Genomic DNA, 25,922 nt, shown 5'->3' on the forward strand with positions numbered 1-25,922 from the left:
GGGTATACATAATTAGGACCTTGACAGCAATGCTTTGCAGATCGCAATTATTTTCACACACCTCTAAAATTATAATCAGCTGTTAATTACTTGCATACTAGCTATTAAACTATAGGCTAGATTCATTCATGCCTATACTACATGTACACGATCTGTATTCAAGAACATCCTTACCACATTTATTGTGCTTTCTAGCACCCAGAAGATTAGACCAGGTGTATGTGTACTCTACACTTTGTGGCAACCTTTAAAAAAAACCCTCAGTATTTAAGGCTGCTTGAAAATCAGTAGGAAATCTAACATTAGGAGGAAGAATGTATGAGTTATCCTTGTGTTGTCTGTTCACTCAGAATGGTGTACGCTTAGTGTAGGCGTTAATGAATCTCATTGTATGTCTAGTATGGGCCCAATATTTAAGGGATAAGTAGGAAAAAGGGTGGTGCTCTGAAAGGAAAGGGTAAGCAAAGAGAGTGGTCTGACCTACATAATAACAATTAAGCATCTTAAATTACCACTGAAATTAGTATTCAAGGCTTTTCAATACAGTGTTACAGATAGAAAAGAAGAGGCATGGCAGTCCTGTAGGCCTTGTACAGATGAAAATGACAATATCCAAACTAGCCAGTCAACTTTTCTTTCTTCCCTTTTCCCCCTACAGACTAATTAGAGCTGTTTCATTAGGCCAGAAATGACACCACTTAAAAGGCTTTAGTTCATCTTAGTAGGTTAAAATGAAGTGCAGATGAGCCCTGTATTTTGGCCATGATTTTGATTTTTCACAACCCCATTTATCACACTTTCCGTTACTTCACAACCCCCATTTCCACACTTTGAGACAGTTCACAAGCCACATTGTGGGACCACAACTTCTCATTAGTTGGAGAAAGCTCCAGGCCTGCCTTTACTAGCAGAACACTGGTGACTCAAGGAAGAAAACAAGCACAATGTTACTGCCATCTGGAAGTAGTAACTCGTATATTAAGCCAAAGCCATCCCTTTGAAATCACAGTTAAAATGTATTTCTTTAAAGACATTTGATTCCCACAAATGTTTAACCAGGTAGGATCCCATTTTCAGTGGAGGTCCAGGAAAAAAAGCTCCAAAGTACTACAACATATTTTAAGAACACCAATTTTACAGTCTTTAAAAATAATAAAAAAAATACAGTTCAAATAATTATACCAACATAGATACAATATGAAAACATTGGTTAAGAAATGACAGTAATTTATTAGTTAAGACAATTTTTAGACAGTTTATACAGAAATAAAAGTAAGTTAGTATAATGCAAACAGGAACTGCAATACAAATTGAGAGAAAAGCAGGCTTATGGTATATTTAGAGAGAAAGCCAGGGAAGAGAAATTGATAGAAGTGAGGAAGTGAGTGAAGAAGGGAGAGTAAAGAGATATAAGGTGTGAATATGTATCTGTTCACATTTAAGGATATAGTTTTTCCTTGGTAACAAAATGGTACCATGAAATACAGTTGTCACCCTCAAAGTCAAGAAAGATTAAAGCATTAGTTTTAGTTTATACCTTATGCGGCACAAAGGCAATTGAAACATGCAGGAAGAATAAAGATATCCTAACCTAGCTGTATGCCCGCATGTTCCATAAGATGAAGGATGTAATATTCACTACTCACTCCTGCAAACTGAGTGATTTTGACAGACCTAGCTATTCTTTACAAACTGCAGTACTTCTGTGTCTGATGGATTTTTTTTAATAAAGCATGCAGTCTCCCTCTCCTCTCTTTTTCTAGGAAAAATACATTCAAGTCATCACCTCACAGAAATTAATTTATTCCAAGAAATAATGTGACCCAAGTCATTTACCATGTAGAGCCTTGCCAATTTTGTAACTACAAAGTCAATCAGTACCATCAGTTCACTCAGTGTGAGATGTCTGACACAGCTTACCAACATACAACAAATTCCTCCAAAGATAACCTTCATTGTTAAATGTTTCACTTTCATGTCACTTATTTATAAACTAGAATTTGTTTAGAAATATTGAAGCAAACGTTTCAAACAGATTGATATATAGACTCTAGTTTACTAATATTCATTAATTTACTAAATGAAACATTTGGGAATGTCACTCTATCCATCTCACACACACACACACACACACACACACACACACACACACACTTCACCTTCTCATATATTTGCACTTATATATGCACAAGTGTAGAGTCGGAAAAAGCTGTTTCAGAAAAAACAGCAATTTTCACTGACTCCCCAGGACCATAAGGCATGCAGCCTAGACAAAACTGGACTAAATGGACAAAGAAAGGAACAAATTAAATTTTGTTGCACATCTCCCCATGTCCTTTTCTAATACTATTTCTGCAGCATCTTTATCAGAAATAAGAAAAAAAATACTAATGATAAAAAGGGATAAAGCCTGGAGAAAGTGGTATAAAAATAGAACCCAAAATGCTTTCCAGCGATTTAGACATCTTAGAAACCTTGCAAAACTCCATGTCAAATATGACAAGTAAACATACTATATCAACCTACAACACAAACATAAAAACAAACCAAAACTTTTTTTTGATCATCACTAAATAAACTACTCCACCCTGGCAAGACCACCACTCCCTCTACAAAAACAGACAATATGACAGACTCTATCCCCACACAGTTCAATTCCTACTTTATACAATTAATATTAGGTCTCTTAGTAATACATTTAACCCCCTCTTTCTACCCCTGTCCAACCAAAACCACCCAGAGCTCTTAAATTTTAGTCCAGTAAACCTGGCTCAAAATAAAGTTGGTCCTTAAACTAAAAACTACTTACATAGCTGTAGACTAAATACCATCAGACTACCCAAAATGGCCAAAGAAGTCATAGCCTTCCTGTCTCCATACTAATTCATAGGTCAATAGCAGAAAGATACATCCCATCAGTGTGGAAAAATCCTACATCATACCACTGCACAAAGGCAGCACATCTACAGAGTTTACTATCTACAGACCAATAGTGATTCCCTCCCTCTTCTCCAAAATATTAGAGAAATGCATCCATATGCAGCTGATGCAATACATAACTCTCTCAGAAACACAACATGGCTTTAGGCCCCAACACAGCACCACTACTGCTCCACTACATTTTACCAATATAATAAACCAACATAGAAACTATGGTCTGCTTGTGTCCACCATGTTCTTAGACTGGTCAAAGGCATTTGATACCGTCTCACACCAGCAACTGCCTATTCAACTCTCCTCAATAGGACATCCACAATACTCCTTGTCATGGTTTCTTAGTTACCTATCTGGAAGGCAACAAGCCATTAAACAACAACAAACCTACTCATCCTTTCAATCAGTTACTATAGGTTCCCCTCAGGACTCTATCCTGGTTCCTGCCCTATTTAGTATTTTTATTAATAACCTTCACACCTCCACTCACCATGCAATTTTAGTTCAGTGTGCAGATGACTTACCATTAATATATGCAGCCTTTATAATAAATAAGCTCCATGACATCATCCAAAAATGTTTCTCCTCTATAGGAACCTGGCTGAAAGCATCAAACCTCCTACTCAACCCCAAGAAAACTAAGTTGAAGCTTTTTACCTCAAAAAGTTGCTACAATCAAAAGTAATCTTTTACCATAAAATAAGAAAATAAACCTCCAGGAGTATTAATAGATGACAATCTCAAATATGACCAGCATACACTGCACATCATTAAATCTACAGATCAGAAACTAGACTCCCTTTATAAGGTCAATGGATTTCTTACAGATACTGCAAGAAAGACTCTAGCTACCGCCTTCTTATTGCCAACTCTTATATGCCACTCCTATCCTAACAATACTTAAATAAACTTGCCTCCTGATACAATAAAATAGCTAAATTTGCCACCAATCTCCCTCAAAGGACTCACCACTGCCATAGCTTAAATCAATTAAACTGGCTTGAACTGCACAACTACCTAGCATATTCAAAACTACCAACCATATACAAACTCATTCATCATCCAGAAAAATGCCCTACACTACAAAACTTATTATTGCCCTATTGTCCAGTGAGGGACCTTCATTCTAGTAGCAAATTATTACTACTCACATATATGGCAAATAATGTTGAAGGAGACGTGCTCTACTCTAAACTCTGGAATAGTATCCCCACATAAATAAAACACTTCAGTAAACTTAGTTTTAAACCATTGTTTAAACAGAATCATAGCCAATCCTGGTCCTGCACATGCTCATCACCAGGTTAAGACTTTGTGCTCACCATAAAATGCTGTCTAAATACTCTCCTTAACCAGAATACTCTCAACCTCTCAATGAAATGAGAGAACAAGTTTTATGCATAACTGCTGTCTGTACAATCCACTAAGTTGCACATGGGCTTTCTTTTTAGTAATGTCTACCTCTGTAAAATCTTAGCTGTATAAATGTAAGTACTGTATGTGTATAAATACAAATAGAAATGTAACTACTCTGTGTTTATCTGGATTGGAACCTAGTATAATGCAATGTAAGCAAATGGAGCTTTTCTGCTCAGGCCTCCACTGAAAATGTTTATTACCCAGTCGGACTTTCCTGGTAAACAAAGAGAAATAAATACATATATACTTCAGTGATCAAAATTTTCTTGCACCCATGGAGTCAGAATGTTGTTTCGGCATCTGCATAGATTTCTGCAGGCAGATACACTGGTATAAAGTGATTTATAAAAGTGGAGAAAAGAGGTTGCATTGTTATAGTTAAGTAAATAAGGACATATGAAGGTCTCTTGATCAGTAAAACAATTATTTCTCAATACCCCTTTGTGTTAAGGAGAACAAAGTGTAGGGTTTTCCCAGTTAGAATTATAATATGGATCTACTCAGTTTAGTGTAATTTTAAATACAGATGCTTTAATATAGGTGTCTGGAAAATTGATTCCCCCCAGATCTTGGGGATTGATGTGCTGTTGTAAGGCTATTCTAGGTTTATTAGAAATGCAAATTAATTTTTGTAATTGTTTATTACTTACCTTAACTTTTTTATCAGGGAAAAGAGATAGAGCTTGTATTATCTATAATATTTTATGACAAAGAATTTTTTTTTATTATTTGTAGTTTGTAGTCTATCTTCAAAGGGGATTATAATTTTGCTCCATCTGGAGATTAAATTTAATACTGTTTTGTAATATGGTAAAACAAGTCCTGCTGACTGTAAAGCTGTGCTCAACCACAAACCAAGTAGTATGAACAAAAATGTAGAACACAGCACCACCGCAAACCAATTAAAAGCAGAATGCAAAGAGCAGTGTAAAATCCAAATAGACTTTTATCCGAACACAGGTGAGCGCTTTCACGATAAAAATCGCTTCTTCAGACCATACAAAAAATCAGCAGCGACTCAAATATTTAAAATGCAATCAATTAAATGTCTACCAATAAAAAACATTCAAGTACAATAGCCATACAAAATTTTTAAAGGAACATCTTTCTTTTAAGACAGAAACCATAAAAGGCTGTTGCCATAAAAACACAAATAGCAGTATACTTATTTAAGAAGCTTTCTTTCTTTCAGAACTGGCTTAAGAGGTACTGATTCATTTAAACCTGCACCTCTATGTGCTGATGGTTTAAGAATCCATCTTAATTCTTTCCCTCCTGTGACATTACTTATATCACCCAACCTTGTTCATACTGCTTCTGTAATATTTATATAGTTTATAGTTTTTATTTCATCAAATGACTTAGAATTATGCCTAGGTATTCTGGAGACGTCATTTGTTTGCCTATGATATGTTTTTATGAGTCTGAAGTTTCCCTTTTTACTTATGAATAGGAATTTGTATACTGATTTATTAAAATGAAGACCTGAAAAAGACTGAAATAGTTTAATGATATGATCAAACTCCTTTAACATTCATCTTGAGTTGGAGATGGTTAAGAATATATCATCAGCAAATACCATAATTTGGGAATTATAATGTTTTTGTTATTTCTATGCCTCCTACATTTGAGTTTGCCAGATTAAGACTGCTAAGATTTTTATAGCTATCACAAATAATAAAGGAGAGAAGACATCCCTGTTTTGTACCCTTGATTAGAGGGACCTGGTTAAAAGTGAGAGGTTCAATTTTAATATAAGCATTGTTATTTTTGCATATATTTTTGAGAAGTGAAATGAAATCACTTGCAAAGTCATATAATTCTAATACCGTTAATAAATATTTCCAGTTTAGGGAATAAAAGCTTTCTCGACATCTAAACTTAAGAAAAGGGCTTCTTCTTTTTTATGTTTAAGGAATCTGTAAGAGTAGGTATTCTGACAATATTATCATGAGTTTGTCTTTGATATATAAAGCCCATTTGATCTAAATTAATTATTTGTGAGATTTTTTTTTAATTCTGACAAAAAATACATGAAAATCATGTAATTATTATTTAAGCATGAGATACATCTATAAAAAGAACATAGTTGAGGGGTTAGTTTTCTTTTAATATATGAGTAATTAATGAATATTTCCATGTGGAAGGAATTTTTTCATGATTTTGTACTTCTATTAGAGTTTTGTAAAAGAATGATATGATACAAGAGGAGAATAATTTACATTTACTATGCCATCTACTGTATGCCACAGGCGTTATTAGGTTTGAGTTGTTTGAATTTTTCTGCGATCTCTTTAGAGGATATTGGATATCAATTATCTTTTAAATCAGGCGGGATGTTTTTGACTACAGAACGATCGCAATCAGACTTACAAAATTCAAGGTACATGTCCTTTTTTGATTTAGGGAGATATAATGATTTTTTTTTAAAGCTTCAAGTATAACAACAATCTCTGTGCAAGATTTATTGTCTTTATCGCGTTTTATTTCCAAAATGTTATTTAGATTGGGTTTTAGGTTATGCATATGTTTGGGGACATCGCGTAAGAGCGAATTTTTAACTTTTCTATAGCCATAGTTGTTTTATGTGATACATGTCTAAATATCTTTTGTTTAAAATTGCTATTTCTTTTAATATGGTTTTGTTTTTTTTTAGTATATTTGGCTTTGGCTTCTAACAATTGATACAGAATGTTAGTTAACTCTGATTCCCATTCTTTTTGTTTTATTTTTATACCAAGTTAATGTTTTGCCATATATGTACACTTTTAATGAATCCTATATCATGACTATATTAATCATCCATATTACGTTTTCTAAGAAGGGCGGCTGTGATGGTGCAGTGGTTAGCATTGCCACCTCACAGCAATAGGTTCTCTGGTTCGATTCTCGGCTGGGGTGCCTTCTGAGCGGAGTATGCATGTCCTCCCTGTGGTCGCGTGGGTTTCCACCGAGTACTCTGATTTCCTCCCACATCCCAAAGACATGCTGTAGGTGGATTGGACACTCCAAATTGGCCCTAGGTGTGAGTGTGTGCATGTGCCTTCTGTGGAAGGTTGGGCTGTAGGCTGGCACCTTGGCACTGTAAACCTTCACTGCCAATCATAGCAGACAGGTGATCCGCTGTGGCAACCCCTAACCGGGAAAAGCCAGAAGAAGAAAACGATTACTTTTTCTAAGAAAAAATTTAGTTCTTCTGAAAGCCATGTTTTAAACTCTTAGTTTTATTATATAAGCAGGTATTCTAGTTATAAATGGTAATTATGTTCGAGGCCGCGATTCCTTTTCCTTCTCTAGATTATGGTTTATATATGGCAATTTCTTAAATTTAGTCTAGAATTTAAGGACTACAGCATTATGGTCAGAAATAGGACACAGAACAATATTAAATCCATATATTTTGAGATTAAGTCTTGGAGACTAATAATCTAACAATTGTACTCTGGGTACCATAATTACAGGCATAGTGGACAAAATGAAATGCATTAGAATCTTCAAAATTAAATGTGTCCTTTAAATTGAGTGATTCTATCCAGTGTTTAAGTGTTTTCACTGTTGAGGTCATTCTTGGTTTTCTTTTATTGCTTGTGTCCAAGTCATTTAGCAGGCAATTAACATCGCCTCCTAATATGACATTTCCTTTATAATTATTAAGAAAGATATACAAGTATTTTAGTCAAGTTTTGACCCATTCCAGGAAACCAATATCTATTTACTACAGTCCAAAGTCTATTATTGTAATCCATAACTACAAATTTCAAGAGGCTATCTTGATCATCGTATTTATGAATAATCTGTGGAAGCATTATATTTTTCTTCCAGAGAATCATTACACCTCTTCTCTTACTTTTAAAAGTTGTTTGGGCTAGTATTGCATAATTGTTAACCTTCCAAATATCTCTATCATACTTTTGAAATGCATTTCCTGTAGAAAGGCTGTGTGTGCCTTATTATTTAGGTAGTGTAGTAGGTTGGATCTTCTCCTTGGATGTTGAGCACACATTGCGTGACACTGCAAATGCGAACACCGATCAGCGACTGCTGAAAATGCTGAATGCAATTGTTGTGAATCACAAAATCCCACCCCCTTTTTGACCCACATTAGCACTTGGTTTTGGGTGTAGAGTGGTCAGAAATGTTGAATGTGGTGTTTTTGCGACATTCTGACCATTCTGCATTACGGGATTTGCTGATTGGTGTCACTAATATGCAGTGTCGAGCAATGTGAACTCGACGTGATAGTAAACTGTTTAAACCACTGATATTTAGTGATACCAAGGGCATATCCATTGATGAGTTAATTCAGAAGTAAAAAGGAAATTTTCTTTTAACTGATCAAGAGTGCATATACCTAATAAATTGCCCCTAATTATTCTTTGGAGTGTAATAATTTATAATTCAGGCATGGTAAAAGATAAAGAAAATAGTAATGATCAAAAATATTGTAAAATTTAAGGAAAAAAAACATCAGAGTTACAATATTCCTATTCAACAGATAGAAATCTATCATCATTCAACTAGATCTAGGAAGAATTAAGAGGGTAAGTAATGCTGTTAGAGCTCTCCAGAGATACAGTATTACTATGAAGACTAAGTCGTTAAAACAGAATGCCTTACAAAAAACAAAAACAAAGTAAAGAAAAGAAAAAAAAAAGATATATTATATCAGTACAAAAGGCTAGATAATTATATATGTCAAATGTATTGCGAACTCTATCTGCTAAATTGTTTTCTTTTTTTCCAACGTTATTTTGGAAGGGGACTTGACTGAAGTGAATAAAAACCTATATTCCACCAGGAGTATTGTGTTTACTTAAGAGTAAATGATTTATTTAAGAAAGCGCTCTGATGTCCTCCATCTCCCATCTCCCAGTTCTTCATGTGTGCTCTCATTACTGTGTGTCCCTCTCATCTGAGATGGTACTTGCCATATTCAAAAAGGTATGATGTCAATAAGTAGTCTATGTTATGTTGATTTTTTTATGGAAGGGAACTTAACATTGTTTAATTGTAAAATAAAATAATATACTGAAGTGAGAATAATTGAAGGGAACCAGATCTTATTTTTATAGATGTAAACAGGAAGATTCTCCATACACATTCCATACATCTTCCCGTATATTAATGGGGAGACATGAAAACACGAAACTCGAGTTGAAGCTGAGCACCTTTGAGAATCATGCGAGTCCTGTTTAAAGTGAAAGTGTTCTTCAAAACAGCAGGTACACAATGGGAAGTTTGACTTGACCCATTAAGAGGAGAGAAAGAAAAAAAGCTACGTAAGGTTAAAACTTAGAAAAAATATAATATGAGCAGCTTAAAATTATCTAGAGTTAACTAAGCTATGTATGAAACCCCTAACAACTCGAGTCAACTTTCAAACTTCAATTCACCTGCAACAAACCAATTGAGTTGTTGAATCCAAGTTTTTAAAAATCAACTATTATAAAATATAACACTCAAGTATAAAAATGTTGGACCAATATTTGTATGAATAATTCATTAAATATAGCAATGAATGACCAGAGTGTTAAACACACTTTAGATATATTTAAAGAAGTAAACTACGGCCCAACTAAGGAAACTACGGCCCAAACTGCAGAATCCTATATAAACACATTCTACGGACATCTCCAGGAATGCATGGATCATGCTATCCCAAACAAAACCAAGACCCAATCATCCAAAGGCAGGCGTCCAGTCTGGTGGACCCCTGCCATAAAGAAACTGTACAACAGAAGGAGGAAGCTACTACATGATAGAGCAAAATCCCTAAAAGGGAAGGCATCTCTGATCAGTACTAGCAAAAAATTACAATCCCTCATAAAATCCTCCAAGGCCAGCTTCGAGAGAAAAATTGCACAGGACACCAAAGACAATCATAAGGCTTTTTTCAGTTATGTTAGAAACCTGGGATGCAACTCCCAGACTTGTTCTGAGTTGATTCTAAGCGACAAAAATACACTGAACCCACAGACATCGCCAATATCCTGGCAGACAGGTTCAGTGCAAACTTCTCCCCCCCAAAAGAGCAAGTATCTATCCCGGCAGAGGGCTGCCTCTCAAACATCTCTGATGCTCAGGTGAAGGCTGCCCTCTCCAAAGCAAAAAACACTGCTTCCATGGGACCAGATGGCATCCCAGGTTGTGTCCTACATGAACTCCAAGAGGAACTAATCCCTCAAATAAAACAGCTATACAGTCTCAGCCTCACTACAGGATATGTGCCCACAGAATGGCATACAGCAACAGTGGTCCCACTCCACAAAGGTGGAGCCTCTACGGACCCTGGAAACTATCGCCCCATAAGCCTGACTAGCTTAGTCTGCAAGGCTATGGAGAGGATCATCATGGAGCTCATAAACAAAGACATTGGGGACCTACAGACACTAGATCCTACCCAGTTCGGCTTTGTCAAGGGCAGATCCTGCCTTTTGAACCTGGTTGACTTCTTCGAAACAGTCACCAAAGCCATAGATGAAGGGAAGGTAGTCCACACAGCCTATCTGGACCTTGCAAAGGCATTTGACACAATACCCCACTCAGGCATCATAGATAAGCTATCCAGCTTAAATATAAACCCCTATGTCACAAGATGGGTCGCAAACTGGCTCAAAGACAGAACCCACAGAGTGAGAGTTGCTGGAGCCATGTCAGACTCAAAACCGGTCACAAGTGGCATCCCACAGGGTTCTGTCCTGGGACCACTCTTGTTCGGTATATACTTTTCCGAGGTACAGTTAACCTCTTCCACTCACAATCCAGTGGTAAAAGACTGCTTACATTAGTTGACAAACAGAGTAGCCCCCCCAGAAAAAAAATTAAATAATGCAGTCTACAAATACTGTATGACCCAACATCTGGTCCAGTATCTCAAAACCCAGGACAACAGTAGAAGCCTCTTCCTACATGTAGTTATAATCCGTTTTCAAGAAAGGTTAAAATAGGTATAAATACTACACAGTATGCTAAATGATCACTACCCAGTAATAAATGACTGGACTTTCAAGGCATAAAGAATAAAATCTTTATTAACTTGTATCATATCTGTGCCAGACTCAGTTCAGCAGGAAATGGAGCCTGAACTAAGTTACTAGACTGGGCTGACTTCACTGAAGACAGTAAATCAGTTATAGTTCTCAGCACATTTCTTAATTTGCTATAACCCATCTAAAGCAGATTATTTCCCTTAAAACAGAGGCTCGGCATCATGCCTTTGGATATTCCAAGACATAAAAAAGTTACTAAGATGAAGAGATACATTCGAGTGCCAGTGGAAAGCTAACTCCTCCAACAACACAAATCAACCAGAATTTCAAGACAAAAATAAAACAAGGGAATGCATCAAAACAAGCATTGCTAAGGCTGATTTATACCATAATATAAGAAATAGGCAGGCATCCTGTACAAGTTCTCCAAAACAGTTCTGAAAATTAATAAAACCCTTCACTAGTACCCTTAAACCATCACACAACAAGCTTGATATACTGAATAAAGGCTTCTTGAACTTCATCAAAAGACCTAATTTTTATCTCACCACTATCACCTAATGCAAACTTCTACCAAACAAATCCAATTACATCCCAAACTGGATAAAACCCAGTATACTACTCATTGGAGATGTCTCCAATTTTATTTCAGCCAATAAGCAGCAAAGGAAGGCATTAGATAACCTGGATATACACAATCAATAAAATACTCTATTTTCTTCACAAAATTTATTAGAAAGGCAACAAGCCATATATCTACACCATTCTGCCACATGCACAGTCATAGTAACCTATGGAATTTTTCTTCACTCCAGAAAACACACTGTTATAGCACCCATGTCTAAAGCTAACAACTCTGAGATGCCTCAGAATATTGTTTCATTCCCATTCTGTTACTGTCTACATAAAATCAAGAAAAAAATCACTCTACAACCATATAATGGATAGCAATTCCAAAGATGATCTTCCCATGAATAAGCAGCATTGTTTTAGAAAATTTTACAACAACGAGACAGCAGCACATACAGTAACAAATCATAGTTATGAATCAGTGGATAAAGTGAAACTTAATGGGTCCATTCTTTTTTATTTAAAGCAAGCTTTAGAATCTACAACAAACAATGTTTTCCAAGAAAGTAAAAGAAAATAAGGATTCAAGATGGTTGAAAATACTCACAAACTTTAATCAGCAAGCACTTTAATTTCTGTAAAACAATAAGCACTGAAATGTCGTTGGACTCAGTATCAACCATAATCGATACGTTTCTTCTTCCACTTTAATGGAAATGCTGCTGTTTTTTTTATTTACCTGTGGATATGCTTTCATCTGAGAGTATTTGGAGCCAGCTTTTCCTTTTTACATTTTTGAATATTTAAACCATTGTCTCCCACTTAAATTCCTTAACAACTATGGCATAACACAGACAGCCATTAAATAGTTTTCGTCTTACCTTCAGAATGGAACCTTCAAAATGCACTACAGTAAAGTCAACTCAGGCAATGGTACATTCTCATGTGGGATTCCTCAAGGATCTGTCCTGGGTTTATGCAATTCTCTAGCTTTATCAACAGCTTAGCATTTGATATACCTCCCTATAAACTGCTGCACACTGTTTGCAGATATTATTATAGTCCTCATTGCAAATATATCTGTAACCACAGTTCAACAAAGCTTACAAAATGAGTGTGCTATTTTTTTAAGATTAGCTAGTTGAAATGGACCTCATCAATAACTGGAGCAGATGGAGTACAACTTTATTTGGCATTCATCAGGAACACAAAAACAACCCAAAACTGACCATTACAGAACCACAAGGGACATCTCTTTCAAAAGCAATTCAGCAAAGATACCTGGGTATCTTACTCAACCAATACGTTACACTTATCTTACCACACATACTGACTACCTAACAAATCAAATTCTAGCACAACTAAGAATGGCGTATAAGTACTCCAACCTACTAACCCAGAAAGCCAGATGGTCTTCCCTGTAACAATCCAAATGCTACTGCCCAAGACTGCTAATGCTTACCAATGTTGTCCTTAATTCATTAATAAAAATGAACATGCACACACTGCAGACAGCAATTAACGGTATTTGTTGATTAATAACTCTAGATAGCCCTACAGAACGTGATTGCAATATATTGTGGAAGGCAAAGTGGTTGTCAGTTCTGGTGACAGCAATACTTTCAACTGTACAACATTCAGACTTGTTATTCTGCTCTTTCTACCCTCTCCTAATACAGTGACACAAACTATTCACTCTGCACAAGCACAGAAAACACCATCATCCTTGCAATACCTACACTCATTAAAAATATAAGTAAGACAGCTTTTGTTAACCTTTCTCCAGGCTCATGGAACTCTGCACTCCAGTGATCAGGCAAATTACTTGTTTCGAATTATTTAGTAAAGAACTAATAAACGTGTAATGATTGCAAATGCAATTGTCTTAATACAGGATAACTTAAACCCAGAGCATCATACACACAAATATTTAACATGCTACTAGTGTCCATGTTTGATGTTTCTACACAGCAGTGCATTTCAATGAGTGTACACAATGAATATATAATTAATACACTGCTCTTATTTACTGATGTCATGTAACTTACATTATCAGTTTGGTTAGCACTGTCTGAAAGTGTTATTCTAAGTCTAATGTTGTCTACAGTACTACAAGTATACAAGAAATGTATACATCTAAAATAATGTTCTTACCTAGCTTTCCATAAACATCACTGTAAAAGGGTCTGTGGACCAACCCACCTACTTGGTTAATAAAGACAGAAAGGTAGAAAGAATCCAGGAAACTGCTCACAAGGATCGAACCATGTAAGGGCTGTATAGTTTTCAGTTGTAGGTTGAAGTAAAATGTTCTTACTTTTTTAACCTGGTTTGCAAGACTCCTGTTTAGGATGCATAAAACAAACGAACAAAAAAAAAAAAACTGCAATATTTTAAAAAAAACCTCTGGACTACAGTCATTTATAATAATTGCAGTAAAGTTGAAGTTAGAAAAATTACTTTGTCACAGCCTTTAATGAATTTCAGTGGACACTTGTTTGGAGAGTGGCAGGGCTGGCTAAGTACGTACAATAACTTTATCCCAGCCTTTAACGAGTTTCTGTGGATACTTGTTAGGGGAGTGACAGGGCTGGCTGAGCACTTCATAGTTCTATGTACACCAAGTTTGCTCGTTTTGCACCTGAGGCCATCGTTAGCCATTCACTTGTCTGTTTAGAGCAGAAGAAGAAATGACTGAAAACTCCTGTTTGAATTAAACTGCAGTTTTCACCTGCTAGCCAGGCCAGCATACATCATTATTGATGATGTTCATCTGTCCATCATTATGATTTGACCTTTTTTGTCAACATAATTTATGTTCCCTTTGACAAGTGGCATTATGCTTATGTTACTATTAAAATGAGGTCATTATTACCACACCAAATATGAATTTTTGTAGATTATCTTGAAGAAATTTACTGTTTTATTGAATGAGTTGCCCAGTTTACAATCATCAACATGTTTGATTTCCATAGCACATCTCCCAAGTTTATAACTGAGAAAAGTAGTACAGAACAAAGTGGCCCTAATAAACTCTGTGGGACATCGCTGATAACGCAGACTGATACAGATAGGTAACTCCTATTACATCCCATCACTTAACCAGTGTTTTACCCATTGAATTACACATGGACTGAAATGTAATGCTTTTAATTTGTCAGCTACTCCTTTATGTGGAATAGTGCCAAAAGCCTTACCAAAGTCAAGACCCTGTAATATTGTACAAAGTCCTTATGATGTTAAAGATTTGTGTGCATTGCTGCACTCTGCCAATATGTGAAACGTAGTAGCAGAGTTACTTTTATCAAAAATAACTGTTTAAAAAATGCCTAACTACAAATACAAATTATCTTTCAAAATAGCTCATTCCACAAACAGCAGCATTGTTGTGCTATAATATTAACTTATTTTCATGTATTAAAGCAGTAAGTATTGTAATTGTATATTCAGGAGTATGCTTGTTTTTTTCCTGTTAACTTTGTTACTGAAGTAACCTTATTAACAGTCTCTAGAAACAACTGCTGACTGAATCACTGTATTCCCTACAGGGAAATAATTAAAACACTATTCTTTCTTATTATTCACATTTAAAACCACTAATGCAATGCAGGGAACCCAATTTGTTCTATAATATAAATGCTTGTTTCCTAGTTAAACTTACTGTAGAACTCCATACAACAGGTAACCACAAATTCTGTCAACAGATAATGCACCCCTGCCAGTTTAGTCAGTTAATTATTTACTAGTTCGCATCCTTGGGCACTGTTCTAATATTTGGTTTCTACAATATCTGCTTGTCTATAAGATCAATGTCTACTCTGTCTGTGGTTCAAAGTGTTAACCATTTTACCTCCACTGCACTTTCTAAAAGAAAATCGTGTGAGCCTCATAACGGGCTGAGTATTTGACTGATCCACTGTACATATTTCACTGTTCTTACAGAACTTTCCCCTCATATTTATAGATTATCTACCTCTTACATTACATTTTCTCCCATAAAGGATGTTTCTAAAATGTTTCTGTTTTATATTCAGGGACCCACAGAGTGTCACGTGTCTTTATTTGCAATGTTTAATTTCCAGGCACAGTACCTGCTTGCTTGCCTGCCTGTAAGGCACCCAAGCTCTTATTGTGTCATTGCCGAACTCATGTCTTAAAATTAGGACAAGATTCTGCCATTCTACTTGAAGTGGAGCACCAACAGTCATTAAAAGTGCCTCGTACATGCTTCTGTCATGTGATTCTCCTTCCTGTGTAGTCAGAACATTACTTTCAATCATCCCAAGTAACCACATTCCATTTACACCACCAAGTCAGCAATAAGACTTATTAATAAGGAATGATCATCCCTGCCTCTCAAGTTCCTCTTTTTTGTGCTCTCCTCTAACGTATTACATAATCCTGCTCTTTCTGTGTCCTATAATCATGTTGTTGTCTTTCGGCTTTTCCCGGTTAGGAGTCACCACAGTGGAACTCCGGTCCGCTAATGATTAGCAGTAGATTTTCACGAACGCCGAGGTGCCAGCTCAAAGTTCAAAGAAGGCACGCCCATTTACGCATGTCTTTCGAATGCCCACCCAACCGTGGGGAGGACATGCAGACTCCACACAGAAGGCACTCCCTGCACTCCAGCCGAGAATCGAACGGGAGAACCTCTTGCTGTGAGGCAACAACGCTACCGCTGCACCATCCTATAATCATGCTTTTCATTATCTGTTCATTGGAATCCCACTGCTAGGCAAGAAACAATTTTTATTCAGTAAGATTAATCAATCAGTTGAATCCTTTGGTATTCGACTATACTACAGGATTCATATCAATATCCCAGTCAGTGCATCAGTGATATTTTGTCATCATACCATCTTTCCTTATTTATGTATACAATACTGTCAATTATGTTTTTAAAACTCATCCAACAAAATTGAAGCGACAGCCTCCTGACCATAAGTTTAACAAAAACTAATGGCATTCCTAAAATATAGCGTCTGAATGGCAGACATCAGGCCTTTTACGTTTTGGTGTCTGAAAGAATACACAGCATGTTAGCATACTGTACATACCAGGAAATAAAAGCTCTATTCAATCAACTATGATTTGAGAAATGGTTTCACTGTTAGTCAAATTTTTGATGCAGAGTTACCACAATTTTTATACAGTCTGGAACAGCACCAGATCATGATCAAATGAAACCCTAGGCAGGGTTAGGAATCCCCCCCCCCCCCCACACACACACACAGAGCGGAAGTGAAAAGAGTGCATTTGGGCAGCAGTTACAGGACCTACTAGATAAAGGAGGACTAGATGAATTCATGTTGATAACGAGTGACCTGAATGCATACATCAGGACAGGCAGAACAGGATATGAGGACTGCCTGGGCAGAGCCAGATCATGGTCAAATTTGGCCCTAGGCAGGGTTATGGATCGGGCCCCCTTCAAAGCAGCACCCTCCCAAGCAGCCCTTCCAGAGTCCCATTACTTTGCTTTTTCTCCCCAGTTACCATAAACACTGTTCAAACCTGTCAGTGTGCATACTGTTTTCTTCTTTACATATACAATGATTACAGATATTTGGATGCAATTTAAAACTTTTATTTCATATTTTATAACACAATCATTGATTGATAGTCATTTGCTAAACAAAATAATAGTCTCACAATGAAAACAGACTTAACAGTAAACTTTTCTGCACTTGAAACTCACATTCATTGCATTGAAATGGAATTGAAACCCACATTCAAAGAAAATGTGTCTGGCTAGTTGTAGTTTAAGTGTACCTTTGGGCTGTTTTCAAACTATAGGCCCCTTGCATACATTTTTAAGACCAAGCAAACATGTATGTGTTCACGGATTCATTTTCCTGATTGTATTAAATTATGTTCCTTGTCTAATACAGCACCATTTGTTAGAGCGTTTTAAATTTGTAATTTTGAACATTTTTCCAGTAAGCAATGAAACAAAATGTATGAACCAATAATGACAAAACTTCCCATTTCAGAAAATTTCAACCATAAAAGGTCGCAAAAGCTTCTATCATTACAATCCAGAATATCAGTAAATATGTATAATCTCTGCAGAAGTGGAAGTCATCTGAATAATTTCATATAAAAGATCTTTAAAGAAGAGAATGATGCTGGCAAACAACTTTACATTTTAGTGTTTCATGTACAAATTCAGTGCCTGCTGCCATTGAAGAATTGCCTATGTTACATTAAAAAAAAATGGTAAGCTGGTGATATCGCAACAGGGAATGGCTAACAAACCAACAACAGTTTCATGGTTACTAGATATCTCATCCAAAGGAGGACGCATTCAGGAGTGCAGCACCCCCACTTCCCCTTAAAGAATACTGCAGTATTGGCATACCATCTACATGGTTTTGCACCAAAGGCAAGTATGTTTCCTGTTGTGCTACTAACACTGTTTTCAAACTCTATAGCACAAACACTCATTCCATTTGCTAAATAAAACAGTTGTGCATTGAAGACAGACTTAGTATGAACAACAGTAAACTTCTCTTCCCTTGAGACTCACAATTCCATGAAAATGCACTGAAGCTCAAAGAAAATGTACTGAAACTCACATTCCTTGAAAATACACCCCTGATAATTAAGTGAGCAGTCTGGTGGTTGGTTTAGCAGATTCAAGCTCTTGTCCCCTATAAATCGAGGTACAGAGTTTGAGACTGTGCACCTTTCTCTATATATTTACCAATGGATGTATGGGCTTTCTCATTTGTCTCTTTCATGGAGTTGTTCTTCACATTAGAAATTTGAGCAAAAAGCAATAGCAGGAAAAAAAAGTTAAGTGTGTGTGTATGAAGCACGCAGAGTGTAGCTGTACTAAAGATCCATGCAGAGTGTGTCCTTAAAGAAGAAAGTGGAAGGGAAACTTTAGTGTGCATGTGTGACTTACGCAGAGCATGCCCATGTGCGTGTATCATTGTAAAGATACACGCAGAGTTAATCTAATCCTTAAAGAAGAAATGCACTTTTATTTTAATTCAAATAAAATGTTGTGGCTTCTCCTGTTCAGTGTGCCCTCTCCCTACCAGCCAGCTAGGCAACTGCCTCAGTCGCCTAGTGCTGGATCCAGTTCTGGCCTGGATAAAAAAAACAAAACTCAAGTCTCAATTCCTCTCTCTGTCTTTCTCATATAAAAACACAAACACACACATATACTTTACTACATTGTCTCTCTGCTGTTTCTCTGTTGATGACATAGTCTGGTAAATTACTCTTCAGATCAGCTTTCCAAAAAATACTTCATATTTTTATTTATTTAAATGGTATCAGTTACTTGACAACAACATAGGTTTAGTGTAAGACAACCTGGGTTATTTTTAATTATTTATTCCTTATCTGGGTCAGTAGATTGCTCTATTGACCCTTTTTGACATTACATGGTCCATTTAGATGGGAACAACATTTTAAAAACATACTCGTTAGATACAGTTGAAAATGTTACAATTTATAACACGTTCGTAAAGTGCAAAGTTTTATTTGCAAACATTGCATAAACTTGGTATGGTACTAGTAGAATGAAATGAATATTTTCATCATATACATTAAAGCAAATTAATTTCTGTGTAATTATAATAGACAACAATCATTTATTTGCCTTGTAATTATTTGCATGTAGAGAATGTTGAGTTTTATCCTGTATCAAGGCTGTACATCAGTAGTTGCACAGGTACTTAAGTAATTTTTGTTAGAAATGCTTGAAATTAGAACATTTTCTGATTTCTTGTGGCAGGGAATTCCATGAGATTTGAGCAAGATTTAAAAATGAAGCTCCTGTACATATGTGTTTAATGAAATGAAGACCTTTCTGGAGTGATGGACTTATCTGCATTTAAGGAGTGTAGGTAGAATATATCTCTGCATCTAAGTTTAAATGGTAGTCAAGAACATAAAGAGCAGTGTAACACTTTGAAGTTTAATAAAAGTGTTGCTTTTGCTGCTATTAGCAAACAGCTCGCACTTAGCACTGTGGAGCAATGGTGGTCAGAAGGGCCAGATAGGGTTATGAACCCAAAAATCATTATAATAGTTTTCTGTGGTGTGTTTGTGTTTTGCGCTGAGTTAAGTACATAAATAATATACATTTATTTATTTATGCATTTATATACTAGTTAGTAACTGGGTAGGTGGACTGGTCCAGAGACCATTTTCAGGCACAACCCAAGCTCAGAGGCAATAAACAGTACAGGTAAGCATAAGCTATACCCTTCAGATATGATAGTTTGCAAACTTTAGGAAGCTCACATATAGTTATTATACAGTTTTATAAAACAGAATGTTGTATAATTTGTATTCATTTCTGACAAAGTAGCTGATTTACATTAGGTTTCATTGGTTTACATGAGTTGTAGTGCAGCTTGGCTGCATGAAATTGGTTCATATTTTTCTTCTTCCAAGAAAATTCAATGGAACTGAGTCACAAAATACAGATTAAAGATATAGGCTCATAGACTAAGGAGAGAGCACAGGAATAAGAAGAGTTAAATGGCAAAGGAAACAAGTGAGAGACCACAAGCAGTTTCAGAATTTTAAGCTCTTGAAAGACTTTATGCCATATCGCTAAAGTATTTGAAACAATGCTTTATGTGAGTTTAGGCAACAGTTTTTGGATTGCTAGAGAACTTCTTAGGTAACTAGGCTGGAGTACTTATAAGCCACTTTGAACTGTGCTAGAACTTGGTGTGGTGAATGTAAGGTGTTGGTCAGGCAAGATACGTAGGTATCTTTGCTGTGTTACAACATGAATTGAGCACACTATCAGAGACTTTCGCTCAACCCTAGAGTTTGTCAGCGGACACTAGCTTTGTGAATGTTGAATTTCATCACAGCAGTGGACAAAAAATTTAACCTGGTAGAAAAATCATACTCAGCTCCACACAGAGCATGACCTCTGCAACCAAACTTCCTGATAAGGGGTGGGGAAAAGTCCTTATTCTTGACCTACAGCTCATGAGAGGCCAAAGGTGGGCCAGGATACTCCCAAGTTCCAGGCTGAGGGTTATATAGTTGGAGAGCCTCCTGCTGAATTACAGTGTTGCTTCAGTGTAGCTGTCAGACAGAGGCAGAAAAAACTCTTACCAGTTGCTTGCATTTACATGTCAAGCAGTTATACAGAATAGTCAGACATCTTGGAGAAGGTGATACATAGGTCAAGGGGCTGCTGCATGCCGAAACTTGATTTCAGAGGAAGACTTCAGCACTCACCTGGGAATGGTACAGATATTCACAGAAGGGTATGACTGATAGAAATGGCCTGCCACATCTGAAACTGAGGACTAAGGTGTTATTGGGCTTCTGTGCAAGTCATGCAACATCTATCACAAGCAGCATGTCTGAGGTTAAGGGGATCCTAATTGTACTTCGTACTACAGCTCCCTGGGCCAAAGTTCAACAACAGGCACTGTGTTTAGATGAACAGGTTTGCAGCATGTCACCAGATATAATGTCATATGTACTGGCTACTCAAAATAAAGGTAAGAACGGAGCTAGCAAATGATGCTTATATGTTGTGAGCTTGATTAAATGGATGGGATACCGAATGACCAAAGGTGTTGTAAAGATCTGTCTATGGCATCTGGGATACTGAATGACCAAAGGAGTTATAAAGGACTGTCTATGGCACCTGGTGAAAATACAACCTCTCAGTAGATATTCCCAGGACTCAACGTAATGATGAACACACTGTTTTAAGACCTTTCCATTACATCAAGCTAACGAGCTTCCAGTTTCAGCACTTTAAGCATCATTACCATTCAGGTCAAAGACAAGAATGCTTTCTTTTAATGAACTGCACACCATTTCCACTCAGATGCCGATGGAATACTTCAACTAGTATGAAATTTAAAAATGAAAATCAGGCTAAACACCCTACAATTCATAGGCACTGTTATCAGAGTTAACATCTTTCTACAAACACAATTTCCAGTAATATTGTATCTCCAATAACCTGCGTCTGTCATCAGTGTTCAAAGCCGTCCTTCTGAAAAGTATTTAACAAATGGTTGCTATAGTATGGACCCATCACTATCTTTCAGACTCACAATCCATGTAGCATTCTTCCTTTGTATAGTGCATGCTACTTCTGAAACGTATTTAACAAATGGTCGTTATAGTGCAGACCCATCACTATCTTTCAGACTTACAATCTGTGTAGTATTCTTCTTTTGTATGGTGCTTGCTACTTCTGAAAAGTATTTAACAAACAGTCATTATAGTACGGACCCATCACTATCTTTCAGACTCACAATCCATGGAGTATTCTTCCTTTGTTTAGGTTTATAGGTAGGAACTAGGCTATTGACCCTAGGGCCTATATAAGCCTAGCCAAAAAGGTACCCTGGCTTTCACCAGCCAAGAAAATTATTTTCCTGTGCCCCTGTCAAGCAGAGCCACAGAAGTGATCCCTGGGGTGAATTTCCTATTTCTCATCCAATCATCAAGATTTTTCTTAAAGAGTGCTAATGAGGAGCTTTATTTGATATAGATAGGTAGTTTGTTCCAGAGTATGGGAAGTCTCTAGGACAGGAATCTATCCTTCCAGCATGTTCTGTTTATTGTTGTGACAAGGTTTAGGTCCCTAGAGCATGTAGCTTGGAGGGATTGGGATTTCTTTAAGTGGAGCATGTCCAGCAGCTCTTGGTTTCACATAGCTTTGTATGTTAGGCAGAAATCGCCTCTGAGTAGGCAATATGCGATGGAGTAAAGCTGGAGTTTTTTTGAGACGGTCTTCATAGGGCATCTGTTTGAGGCCGGTAATCCTCTTTGTGAGGTATTTCTGCAGCCTTTCCAGTTGTTGTAGATGTCTTGTGAGGTACATACCAAAAGGGGTGCTGTATTCTATAATGGGTCTAATGAGTGACGGAACAATGACCTCTTTTTTCCTGGATGAGAAACCTTTTGTGATGAGGTGTGCCACATAGAAGGATATCCTGACTACTGTGTCAATGTGATTATCAAAGGAGAGACTACTGTCCACCTGTGTCCCAAGGTCTCTTATCACACTTTCAGTGTTAAGTAGACTACCATCTATGTGGTAGTTCATGGGTACAGAGTTTTTACCAAAAGGGATGATAATGCACTTTTTGACATTGAGCTTGAAGCCATGGCTTTGACACCAGGCATCTGTCTCAGTGAGGCCCTTTTGTAGGATGTCCACATCGTTAGGAGTTTTGATTATGGCTCCTAGTTTGCAGTCATCTGCGAACTTCGTTATCCAAAGACCTTCTGTGTTAGCCTGTACTTCAGAGAAGTAGATACCAAACAAGAGAGGACCCAGGACTGAACCCTGTGGTACTCCACTTGTCACTGGTTTGACGTCATATTTGGAGTCTGCTACTTTCACAATGTGGGTTCTGTCAGTGATCCAGTTGGCAACCCATCTTGTGACATAGGGGATTTATACCTAGCATAGCGTGTTTATCTATAATTCCAGAGTGGGGGATGGTATCAAAAGCCTTGGTGAGCTCTATATAGGCTATGTGAACCACCTTACCCTTACTACGGCTTTGGTGACTGCTTCAATGAAGTCTATCAGGTTTAGGAGACATGATATGCCTTTTTACAAACCTGAACTGGGTGGGGTCCAGAGTTTGGAGATTAACAATGTCATTGTTTATAAGTTCCATGATGATACGTTCCATAGCCTTGCAGACCAGGCTCGTCAGGCTAATGGGGCGGTAGTTCCCAGTGTCCGTGGTGGCTCCCCCTTTGTGGAGTGGGATGACTGTCACTGTGCACCATTCAGTGGGCACAAAGCCTGAGGTAAGGCTATGATTGAACATGGTACTTAGGTGGGGTGCCAGTTCATTCTGTACTTCATGTAGAACGCAGCCTGGGATGTTGCCAGATCCCATGGATGCTGTGTTCTTGTCTTTGGAGAGTGTGGTTTTTACCTGTGCAGCCCTGATTACAGGAACTTGGCATTCTTCCAGTATAGAGATGGGTCCTTTAGGGGGTGAGAGGGGGGTAAAGTTAGCACTGAACCTATCTGCCAGGATGTTGGCAATATCAGTTGGTTCTGTATATTTAGTGCCATTGTACTGTAACTCAGAGCAGATCTGAGTGTTGCCATTGAGATTCTTGAGATAGCTATAGAATGCTTTGTGGTTGTCCTTAGAATCAGTGGCGATTTTGTTTTCATAACTAGCTTTGGAGGATTTTATGAGGGATCTCAGCTTCTTACTGAGGCTGACCAGGGAGTTCCTCCAATCATGGGATTTTACTCTTTTTTTGCAACAGTTTCTTTCTTCTGTTGTAGAGTTTGTTTATGGCAGGGGACCACCAGATTGGCTTCCTTTTTTTGGAGGGTAGCATCTTGGTTCTATTAGGGATTGCACGATCCATGCACTCGTGTAAGTGCTTATAAAGTGCATTTGTGTAGGATTCAGCAGTCGTACCTCTATTGTCCGGCTGCATGGGTGTCATGAAGTTTGCCACTTCTGTCTTAAGAAGCGTGAAGTTGGCTTTGGAGAAATTTTTTATGGTGGTTCCCTAATGGGTGGGGGCGGGATGTGGATGTCTAGGGTGATTAGCTTGTGGTCGGATCTGACCAATGAGGAACTGACTTCTGGTGTGGAATACCAGTTGCCCATGTTGGTAATGACCAGGTCTGGGATATTGCTGCTCCTGGTGGGGGTGTGGATAAGTTGATCCAAGGCATTGTAATTTATGAATTCCAGAAAACATTGAATAAAAGAGTTGGTACATGAGTAGTTTTCCCAGTTAATGGTGGGGTCGTTGAAATCGCCCATTATTAGGGTGTTAGGGTGTACCCTAATATTTTCCAGTGTATCAAGAAATAAGGAGTGGGAATCCTGGGGCATGGTGAGGGATCTGTAACAAGCTACAATTTGGATTGCAGTCTTGCCCAGAGTTAGTTGCACTTGGATAATCTCGGATGCATTATGCTGAGCATCTAGCCTGGAGGTGTGGATATCCTTAATGAATATGGACACGCCTCTGCCTTTAGTGTTTCAGTCCAGGTTAGGTAGCCGAAAGTTGTGGTATGAATTAAAGCCTGGTAATGCAGGAGTGCTCTCTGGAGCCTTGAACCAGGTCTTTGTCACTGCACAGATGTCAATGTTCTCAATTTTAAGGAGTGCCTCGAGTGAGTGCATTTTGAGGTTTAGACTTCTAGCATTGAGTAGCATTACCCCTCGATTTTGCTTGCTTATACCTGCTATGGTGGTGAATTTGTCATTTGAACCTTGCCTAAAAAGACATTATAGAGGTGGCAAGAGCCTTAGCCAGTATCCAGAATCCCAAGGGTGACAGGTGCAGGCCATCTCTGGCAAAGCATCGTGGTCTGTCAATCATGTCATCCCAGGCAGACAAATACTGGATTCCCTTAGAATGACACCAAAAGCTTAGCCAATTGTTGAAGTCAATCAATTTGTCCTTGTACTGTGGTATCATTCTGGGTGATGGCAGGATGCTACTCAGGGCTATGGTCATACCTGCCTGGGCTACAAGATCGGACAGCTTCTCCATGTCTCTTTTCATGTAGTCCAGGGAGGTATGTCTCAGGTCATTCACACGAACATGGACAATGACGGAGTCATATTTGTACTTGTTGTGGAGTGTATGCTACTTCTGTAAAGTACTTAACAAACGGTCGTTATAGTATGGACTCATCACTATCTTTCAGACTCACAATCCGTCTAGTATTCTTCATTTGAATAGTGCTTGCTACATATTCGCCATTTAGCTATTTTATTTTTTGTTGCTGTTGAAAATACTCATATAGTAATTAATTTTGTCTGACTTCTGGACATAAAAAAACTAACTTGGACTGCAGCTTTGAACACTGCAGCAAACAAATATTTTATATTATGTAACAAATAAACCAATTTGTCTTAAATACCAACTTCAGTTTAAACAAATGATGATATTTATATACATGAAATGATCTAAGATTCTCAAAAAAATCATGCTTCCACAATGCCACTCAGGAATAATCTTGTACACCCACCCCACTCATAGACTTAAAAC

General features: G+C 37.4%; 1 protein-coding gene across 2 annotated transcripts in view; it reads right to left on the reverse strand.

Annotated features, from left to right (window-relative positions):
* Positions 1-25,922, reverse strand: part of DENND2B (DENN domain containing 2B) — a 1,438,653-nt gene that overhangs the window by 1,379,513 nt on the left and 33,218 nt on the right. The window lies entirely within an intron of this gene.

This window comes from Protopterus annectens, chromosome 9.part0, assembly GCF_019279795.1.
Source record: "Protopterus annectens isolate FY-2018-M chromosome 9.part0, PAN1.0, whole genome shotgun sequence".
Taxonomy (NCBI): domain Eukaryota; kingdom Metazoa; phylum Chordata; order Ceratodontiformes; family Protopteridae; genus Protopterus; species Protopterus annectens.